Below are 10,877 nucleotides of genomic sequence, written 5' to 3' on the forward strand. Positions count from 1 at the left end.
TATCAACTACAGGTACCAGAGACAGAGACTCTACCATCTACAGGTACTAGAGACTCTACCAACTACAGGTACCAGAGACAGAGACTCTACCATCTACAGGTACTAGAGACCAGAGACTCTACCAACTACAGGTACCAGAGACAGAGACTCTACCATCTACAGGTACCAGAGACAGAGACTCTACCAACTACAGGTACCAGAGACTCTATCAACTACAGGAGACTACCAGAGAGACAGAGACTCTATCAACTACAGGTACCAGAGACAGAGACTCTACCAACTACAGGTACCAGAGACAGAGACTCTACCAACTACAGGTACCACAGACAGAGACTCTACCATCTACAGGTACCAGAGACAGAGACTCTACCAACTACAGGTACTAGAGACAAAGACTCTACCAACTACAGGTACTAGAGACAGAGACTCTACCAACTACTGGTACTGGAGACTCTACCAACTACAGGTACTAGAGACTCTACCAACTACAGGTACTAGAGACTCTACCAACTACAGGTACTAGAGACAGAGACTCTACCAACTACAGGTACTAGAGACAGAGACTCTACCAACTACAGGTACTAGAGACTCTACCAACTACAGGTACCAGAGACAGAGACTCTACAACTACAGGTACTAGAGACAAAGACTCTACCAACTACAGGTACTAGAGACTCTACCAACTACAGGTACCAGAGACAAAGACTCTACCCACTACAGGTACTGGATACTCTACCAACTACAGGTACTAGAGACAAAGACTCTACCAACTACTGGTACTGGAGACTCTACCAACTACAGGTACTAGAGACTCTACCAACTACAGGTACCAGAGACAAAGACTCTACCAACTACAGGTACTAGAGACTCTATCAACTACAGGTACTAGAGACTCTACCAACTACAAGTACTAGAGACAGAGACTCTACCAACTACAGGTACTAGAGACAGAGACTCTACCACCTACAGGTGCTAGAGACTCTACCAATTACAGGTACTAGAGACTCTACCAATTACAGGTGCTAGAGACTCTACCAATTACAGGTACTAGAGACTACCAACTACAGGTACTATAGACTCTACCAACTACAGGTACTAGAGACAAAGACTCTACCAACTACAGGTACTAGAGACAAAGACTCTACCAACTACAGGTACCAGAGACAAAGACTCTACCAACTACAGGTACCAGAGACAAAGACTCAACCAACTATAGGTACCAGAGACAGAGACTCTACCAACTACAGGTACTAGAGACAGAGACTCTACCAACTACAGGTACCAGAGACTCTACCAACTACAGGTACTAGAGACAGAGACTCTACCAACTACAGGTACCAGAGACAGAGACTCTACCAACTACTGGTACTGGAGACTCTACCAACTACAGGTACTAGAGACTCTACCAACTACAGGTACCAGAGACAGAGACTCTACCAACTACAGGTACTAGAGACAAAGACTCTACCAACTACAGGTACTAGAGACTCTACCAACTACTGGTACTGGAGACTCTACCAACTACAGGTACTAGAGACTCTACCAACTACAGGTACTAGAGACTCTACCAACTACAGGTACCAGAGACATAGACTCTACCAACTACAGGTACTAGAGACTCTACCAACTACAGGTACCAGAGACAAAGACTCTACCCACTACAGGTACTGGATACTCTACCAACTACAGGTACTAGAGACAAAGACTCTACCAACTACTGGTACTGGAGACTCTACCAACTACAGGTACGAGAGACTCTACCAACTACAGGTACCAGAGACAAAGACTCTACCAACTACAGGTACTAGAGACTCTATCAACTACAGGTACTAGAGACTCTACCAACTACAGGTACTAGAGACAGAGACTCTACCAACTACAGGTACTAGAGACAGAGACTCTACCACCTACAGGTGCTAGAGACTCTACCAATTACAGGTACTAGAGACTCTACCAATTACAGGTACTAGAGACTCTACCAATTACAGGTGCTAGAGACTCTACCAATTACAGGTACTAGAGACTACCAACTACAGGTACTAGAGACTCTACCAACTACAGGTACCAGAGACAAAGACTCTACCAACTACAGGTACCAGAGACAAAGACTCTACCAACTACAGGTACTAGAGACTCTACCAACTACAGGTACTAGAGACAGAGACTCTACCAACTACAGGTACTAGAGACAGAGACTCTACCAACTACAGGTACTAGAGACTCTACCAACTACAGGTACCAGAGACAGAGACTCTACCAATTACAGGTACCAGAGACTCTACCAAATACAGGTACTAGAGACTCTACCAACTACAGGTACCAGAGACTCTACCAACTACAGGTACCAGAGACAGAGACTCTACCAACTACAGGTACCAGAGACTCTACCAACTACAGGTACCAGAGACTCTACCAACTACAGGTACTAGAGACTCTACCAACTACAGGTACTAGAGACTCTACCAACTACAGGTACTAGAGACTCTATCAACTACAGGTACCAGAGACTCTACCACCTACAGGTACCAGAAACTCTACCAACTACAGGTACTAGAGACTCTACCAACTACAGGTACTAGAGACTCTACCAACTACAGGTACTAGAGACTCTATCAACTACAGGTACCAGAGACTCTACCACCTACAGGTACCAGAAACTCTACCAACTACAGGTACTAGAGACTCTACCAACTACAGGTACTAGAGACTCTACCAACTACAGGTACTAGAGACTCTACCAACTACAGGTAGTAGAGACTCTACCAACTACAGGTACCAGAGACTCTACCAACTACAGGTACTAGAGACTCTACCAACTACAGGTACTAGAGACTCTACCAACTACAGGTACTAGAGACTCTATCAACTACAGGTACCAGAGACTCTACCACCTACAGGTACCAGAAACTCTACCAACTACAGGTACTAGAGACTCTACCAACTACAGGTACTAGAGACTCTACCAACTACAGGTACTAGAGACTCTATCAACTACAGGTACCAGAGACTCTACCACCTACAGGTACCAGAAACTCTACCAACTACAGGTACTAGAGACTCTACCAACTACAGGTACTAGAGACTCTACCAACTACAGGTACTAGAGACTCTACCAACTACAGGTAGTAGAGACCCTACCAACTACAGGTGCCAGAGACTCTACAAACTACAGGTACCAGAGACTCTACAAACTACAGGTACCAGAGACTCTACCAACTACAGGTACTAGAGACTCTACCAACTACAGGTACCAGAGACTCTACCACCTACAGGTACCAGAAACTCTACCACCTACAGGTATCAGAAACTCTACCAACTACAGGTACTAGAGACTCTACCAACTACAGGTACTAGAGACTCTACCAACTACAGGTGCCAGAGACTCTACAAACTACAGGTACCAGAGACTCTACCAACTACAGGTACTAGAGACTCTACCAACTACAGGTGCCAGAGACTCTACAAACTACAGGTACCAGAGACTCTACCATCTACAGGTACTAGAGACAGAGACTCTACCAACTACAGGTACCAGAGACTCTACCATCTACAGGTACTAGAGACAGAGACTCTACCAACTACAGGTACCAGAAACAGAGACTCTACCACCTACAGGTACTAGAGACAGAGACTCTACCACCTACAGGTACCAGAAACAGAGACTCTACCATCTACAGGTACTAGAGACAGAGACTCTACCACCTACAGGTACCAGAGACAGAGACTCTACCATCTACAGGTACCAGAGACTCTACCAACTACAGGTACTAGAGACAGAGACTCTACCAACTACAGGTACCAGAGACTCTACCAACTACAGGTACTAGAGACAGAGACTCTACCAACTACAGGTACTAGAGACGGAGACTCTACCACCTACAGGTACTAGAGACAGAGACTCTACCACCTACAGGTACCAGAGACAGAGACTCTACCATCTACAGGTACCAGAGACTCTACCAACTACAGGTACTAGAGACAGAGACTCTACCACCTACAGGTACCAGAGACAGAGACTCTACCACCTACAGGTACCAGAGACAGAGACTCTACCAACTACAGGTACTAGAGACAGAGACTCTACCATCTACAGGTACTAGAGACTCTACCAACTACAGGTACCAGAGACTCTACCAACTACAGGTACCAGAGACTCTACCAACTACAGGTACCAGAGACTCTACCAACTACAGGTACCAGAGACTCTACCAACTACAGGTACCAGAGACTCTACCAACTACAGGTACCAGAGACTCTACCAACTACAGGTACTAGAGACTCTACCAACTACAGGTACCAGAGACTCTACCAACTACAGGTACCAGAGACTCTACCATCTACAGGTACTAGAGACAGAGACTCTACCAACTACAGGTACCAGAGACTCTACCATCTACAGGTACTAGAGACAGAGACTCTACCATCTACAGGTACCAGAGACAGAGACTCTACCATCTACAGGTACCAGAGACAGAGACTCTACCATCTACAGGTACCAGAGACAGAGACTCTACCATCTACAGGTACCAGAGACTCTACCACCTACAGGTACCAGAGACAGAGACTCTACCATCTACAGGTACCAGAGACTCTACCATCTACAGGTACCAGAGACAGAGACTCTACCAACTACAGGTACCAGAGACTCTACCACCTACAGGTACTAGAGACCAGAGACTCTACCAACTACAGGTACCAGAGACTCTACCAACTACAGGTACCAGAGACCAGAGACTCTACCATCTACAGGTACTAGAGACCAGAGACTCTACCATCTACAGGTACCAGAGACAGAGACTCTACCAACTACAGGTACCAGAGACCAGAGACATCCTAAGTCTGTGCCTCTCCTTCAGGACCAGTACCCTAACCTGTTGAGCAGTGCTGGGGACAGGGGACATTCTGTGCCATCGACATCCGTGATGACGCCACACGCAACAGCATCATCCTCAAAGCCCGGGACAAGGGTAAGACTATTCACATACAACCCCCCACCCAACCCCCCCACAGATGATGGATGGATAGACAGAAACACCTGCGTACACACTCCTATACACACTCCACGCTGGTGATATTCTGTGTAACCTCTCATCTTCTCGTTCTGTCTCCCAGGTGTTCTGCTGGGTGGCTGTGGAGATCGCTCCATTCGGTTCCGTCCTGCTCTGGTGTTTAAAGAGTACCATGTTCACATGTTCCTGAACGTGTTCAGCGACGTCCTGGCGGAACACAACTAGAACGCTGTCTACCCGTCCACCCTGGACTGGGCCAAAACATCAACATGGGGCCGAGACCAACTGGACGCGGTGTAGGAGAGAGGAAGCACGAGAGTCTTAACCTAGAACAGAGGTTCACACAGTAACGCATACACTTTAAAGGGATGCTACGGGATTTTGGCAATGAAGCCCTTTTTTCTCCTTTTCTCCAGAGTCAGATGATACTGGTGGATACCATTTTTTATGTTGTCTGTGTGCATTTTGAAAGAAGTTGCTCCTAATTGCTAACTAGCGCAACTAGCGCACTGCTAACTAGCGCAATTGCTAACTAGCGCAATTGCTGACTAGCGCAATTGCTGACTAGCGCAATGACTGGAAACCTCGTGAAACTACCTCTAACTTTCTTCAACCTGGACACAGAGACATACAACTGGTATCCAGGAGTTTATCTGTCTTTGGGGAAGTAGATAAAGGGCCTCACTGCCACAATCCCGAAGTATCCCTTTAACACACACTTGAATTTGTCCCATTGCTCATGTGGCAGTCCTAGCATTCCTCATGTCCCAGTAATGTCCTAATGATATGCCTGCAAAAGGCACAAGCACAAAACATAGTCTTATTTTAGATCATATCACACAAACCCTCCCTAACAGATGAAGGCACCCAGGATAAGAAAACAAACACACCTGACAGGAGTGGTTATCAGCAAGCTAACCGAAACCAGGTTGTAATGATACAAAATGGCCGCCACATGCCAATTATTTATTTTTTTAACCCCTGAGATGATGTTTGGGTTCTGTGGGTCCTCTGAGTGTCCTAGCTCCTTTTTTTTTTTTTTTAAACAGAACAAATTATGTTTCCAGTTGAGATAAATCCAAGTCAGACATTTGGGATTTTGTGAAGGAAGAATATTCTATTAGATGATGTAGTGTGTCTGCATGTCGTTCCCAACTTCCTTTGGGGTTGAAGGAATGGAGAACTGGTCAGGCTCACTGTAACGTCGGGATCTAACAGTCTATATTTTAAACCCCTACTTATTAACACACAACCACACTTACCTACAGATATACCCCATGTTTAAATTGAAGGCAGGTTTTTTTTCCCAGTCAGGACCGCTAATATAAGATGTATTATATATTGTTGACTTGTTTTAGAGACCAGTCAGATCATAATTCATCCGGTTTCCTCCTGAAACAACTCATTATTGATGTACAGCACAGGGTGTCGACGTTGTTCTGAATGCCTGTTGTTGTTTGTTTTTTTAAATGTTATGAACAGGTTGAAATAGCAGCAGTAGCACCTAGGAGACGGCTTCAGCATCCAGCACTGTAGAAGCTTTATAATATCGCCATGGTGATGATGATGATAGTGATGATGATACCTGTCTTGTTAACCAGCCCAATCAGTATTGTATAGAGAGCTGGTTTCCTGTTAACCCTTAACAACAGTAGAAGCTTTATAATATAGCCATGATGATGATGATGATGATGATGATGACAGTGATGATGATACCTGTCTTGTTAACCAGCCCAATCAGTATTGTATAGAGAGCTGATTTCTTGTTAACCCTTAACAACAGTAGAAGCATTGCCATGTTTGTTTACATTGTTCCGTGAGGTTAAAGGTTAATTGCAGATCTCTAATTATTGTTGTCTATGAAGCATCCTCTTTATGTATCCTAAAATAAAAACCCAGAATAACATTTTAATTAATTCCCCTGGAGTTTTGTGTGTTCATTGTCATATGGTTTTGTTTTGGCCTTGTCTACAACAATGGAGAGGGGTGTAAGTGTGTTGTGTTGGTTTCAACCAAACATTTATTTAACAGCCCCATTCTTGTTTCATAGGACAACAAAAAGTCAACATATTTAATGTGTTTTAAAAACAGCAGCTTTATTTTTTCTTTATCCGAACCAGGAACTGAGTTCAAACAGTAGCTTGTTGATTGGTTGTTGAGTCAACAATTTGACGAAATAAACGTTCTACAAACGTCATTCTTTACAAACGTCAGTCAATAACAATAAGATCAGAGGTTTCCTCATGAAACGTTTTCACCTGACACAGGGACACTGAGGGGTCATACCAAACCCAAAACCCTGGATAGAGGGGCTCAGTGTGTTAGACACAGGGACACTGAGGGTTCATACCAAACCCAAAATCCTGGATAGAGGGGCTCAGTGTGTTAGACACAGGGACACTGAGGGTTCATACCAAAACCCAAAACCCTGGATAGAGGGGCTCAGTGTGTTAGACACAGGGACACTGAGGGTTCATACCAAACCCAAAATCCTGGATAGAGGGGCTCAGTGTGTTAGACACAGGGACACTGAGGGTTCATACCCAACCCTGGATAGAGGGGCTCAGTGTGTTAACAGGGACACTGAGGGTTCATACCAAACCCTGGTTAGAGGGGCTCCCAGACACAGGGACACTGAGGGTTCATACCAAAACCCTGGATAGAGGGGCTCCCAGTGTGTTAACAGGGACACTGAGGGTTCATACCAAAACCCAAAACCCTGGATAGAGGGGCTCAGTGTGTTAGACAGGGACACTGAGGGTTCATCCCAAACCCTGGATAGAGGGGCTCAGTGTGTTAGACACAGGGACACAGGGTTCATACCAAAACCCAAAACCCTGGATAGAGGGGCTCAGTGTGTTAGTCAGGGACACTGAGGGTTCATACCAAAACCCAAAACCCTGTATAGAGGGGCTCAGTGTGTTAGACACAGGGACACTGAGGGTTCATACCAAAACCCAAAACCCTGGATAGAGGGGCTCAGTGTGTAGACACAGGGACACTGAGGGTTCTCCAAAACCCAAACCCTGTAACAGGGGCCCAGTGTGTTAGACACTCTCCACTGAGGGTTCATACCAAAACCCAAAACCCTGGATAGAGGGGCTCAGTGTGTTAGACACAGGGACACTGAGGGTTCATACCTCCCTGTAAGAGGGGCCAGTCAGACACAGGGACACTGAGGGTTCATACCAAAACCCAAAACCCTGTACAGAGGGGCTCAGTGTGTTAGACACAGGGACACTGAGGGTTCATACCAAAACCCTGGATAGAGGGGCTCAGTCAGACACAGGGACACTGAGGGTTCATACCAAACCCAAAACCCTGGATAGAGGGGCTCAGTGTGTTAGACACAGGGACACTCTTCATACCAAAACCCTGGAAGAGGGGCTCAGTCAGACACAGGGACACTCATACCAAAACCCAAAACCCTGGATAACAGGGGCTCAGTGTGTTAGACACAGGGACACTGAGGGTTCATACCAAAACCCAAAACCCTGGATAGAGGGGCCAGTGTGTTAGACCAGGGACACTGAGGGTTCATACCAAAACCCTGGAACAGGGGCTCAGTCAGACCAGGGACACTGAGGGTTCCCAAAACCCAAAACCCTGGACAGAGGGGCAGTGTGTTAGACACAGGGACACTGAGGGTCCCAAAACCCTGGAACAGGGGCTCAGTGTGTTAGACCCTCTCCCATCCTCCCAAAACCTGGATAACAGCACCCAGTTAGACCCAGGGACACTGAGGGTTCATACCAAAACCCTGGATAGAGGGGCCAGTGTGTTAGACACAGGGACACTGAGGGTTCCCAAACCCTCCCAGGGGCTCAGTGTGTTAACAGGGACACTGAGGGTTCATACCAAACCCAAAATCCTGGATAGAGGGGCTCAGTGTGTTAGACACAGGGACACTGAGGGTTCATACCCAACCCTGTATAGAGCACCTCAGTGTGTTAGACCAGGGACACTGAGGGTTCATACCAAATCCCTGGATAGAGGGGCCAGTGAATGTGAAGGTCAGACCCTGGGTCAGTGTGTCAGAGGAGGCTCTATAGAAGGACAGAGTGCCAGCTGGCCAGTCCAGATACACTTCCACTTCTGTAGTTATGTTTTAGGTTTTCTTTTCTTAATCAGTTAAAAAAACTATTTTCGGCTGTAATTTCCTTGTTTGTATATTTCTGTTTTGGTGAAGTGCAATTGTCCTGTACAAAGCCTGTATTTAATACAGCTTGAGTTAAAGTTAAAAGAAAAAAAAGAACCTTTATACACTATCAGCCCTTTTCCTGCTCTTCTGGAGTTCCAACAAATGTCTATTCAGTGAATATTACTGTTTGTCCTCCAGGTGATATTATCCTCTTGCTCTTTTTATTTATTGTGGAAGTGGGGGGAGGGGACGTGTATGTCAGCTTCCTTATTATTGTGCCAGACAGTGTAACAGGAGTGTAGGTTATTCATCCAATGGGAGGGGAGCTAGTAGACAGTGGGAGGGGGAGTGTAGGTTATTCATCCAATGGGAGGGGAGCTAGTAGACAGTGGGAGGGGGAGTATAGGTTATTCATCCAATGGGATGGGAGCTAGTAGACAGTGGGAGGGGAGTGTAGGTTATTCATCCAATCCCTAGTAACAGTGGGAGGGGGAGTATAGGTTATTCATCCAATGGGATGGGAGCTAGTAGACAGTGGGAGGGGGAGTGTAGGTTATTCATCCAATGGGATGGGAGCTAGTAGACAGTGGGAGGGGAGTCTCCATTCATCCCTAGTAGACAGTGGGAGGGGGAGTCAGACCATCCAATGGGATGGGAGCTAGTAGACAGTGGGAGGGGGAGTGTAGGTTATTCATCCAATGGGATGGGAGCTAGTAGACAGTGGGAGGGGGAGTGAGGTTATCCATCCAATGGGATGGGAGCTCCCAGTAACAGTGGGAGGGGAGTCAGACCCTATCCATCCAATGGGAGGGGAGCTAGTAACAGTGGGACCCAGTCAGATTCATCCAATGGGAGGGGAGCTAGTAGACAGTGGGAGGGGAGTGTAGGTTACCTCCCATGGGAGGGGACTAGTAGACAGTGGGAGGGAGGGGAGCTCTCCACAGTGGGAGGGGGGAGTGTATCCATCCAATGGGAAGCTAGTAGACAGTGGGAGGGGACCCTTATTTATCCAATGGGAGGGGAGCTAGTAGACAGTGGGAGGGGGAGTCAGGTTATTCATCCAATGGGAGGGGAGCTAGTAGACAGTGGGAGGGGGAGTGTAGGTTACCCTCATCCAATGGGAGGGGAGCTAGTAACAGTGGGAGGGGGAGTATAGGTTATTTATCCAATGGGAGGGGAGCTAGTAGACAGTGGGAGGGGGAGTGTCCCAATGGGAGGGGAGCAGTAGACAGTGGGAGGGGGAGTCAGACCCTTCATCCAATGGGATGGGAGCTAGTAGACAGTGGGAGGGGGAGTCAGGTTATTCATCCAATGGGAGGGGAGCTAGTAGACAGTGGGAGGGGGAGTGTAGGTTATTCATCCAATGGGAGGGGAGCTAGTAACAGTGGGAGGGGGAGTCAGGTTATTCATCCAATGGGAGGGGAGCTAGTAGACACTGGGAGGGGGAGTGTAGGTTATTCATCCAATGGGAGGGGAGCTAGCACCAGTGGGAGGGGGGGAGTGTCTCCCATTCATCCAATGGGAGGGGACAGTAGACAGTGGGAGGGGGAGTATAGGTTATTTATCCAATGGGAGGGGAGCTAGTAACAGTGGGAGGGGGAGTGTAGGTTATTCATCCAATGGGAGGGGAGCTAGTAGACAGTGGGAGGGGAGTGTAGGTTATTCATCCAATGGGAGGGGGAGCTAGTAGACAGTGGGAGGGAGTGTAGGTTATTTATCCAATGGGA

The 10,877-nt window shown here is 47.0% G+C and overlaps 1 pseudogene; it reads left to right on the forward strand.

Annotated features, from left to right (window-relative positions):
* LOC135530226 (4-aminobutyrate aminotransferase, mitochondrial-like) overlaps positions 1-5,235 on the forward strand; it is an 8,597-nt pseudogene extending 3,362 nt beyond the window's left edge.
* Positions 5,236-10,877: the final 5,642 nt, after the last annotated feature.

This window comes from Oncorhynchus masou, unplaced genomic scaffold (genome assembly GCF_036934945.1).
Source record: "Oncorhynchus masou masou isolate Uvic2021 unplaced genomic scaffold, UVic_Omas_1.1 unplaced_scaffold_1295, whole genome shotgun sequence".
NCBI lineage: Eukaryota > Metazoa > Chordata > Actinopteri > Salmoniformes > Salmonidae > Oncorhynchus > Oncorhynchus masou.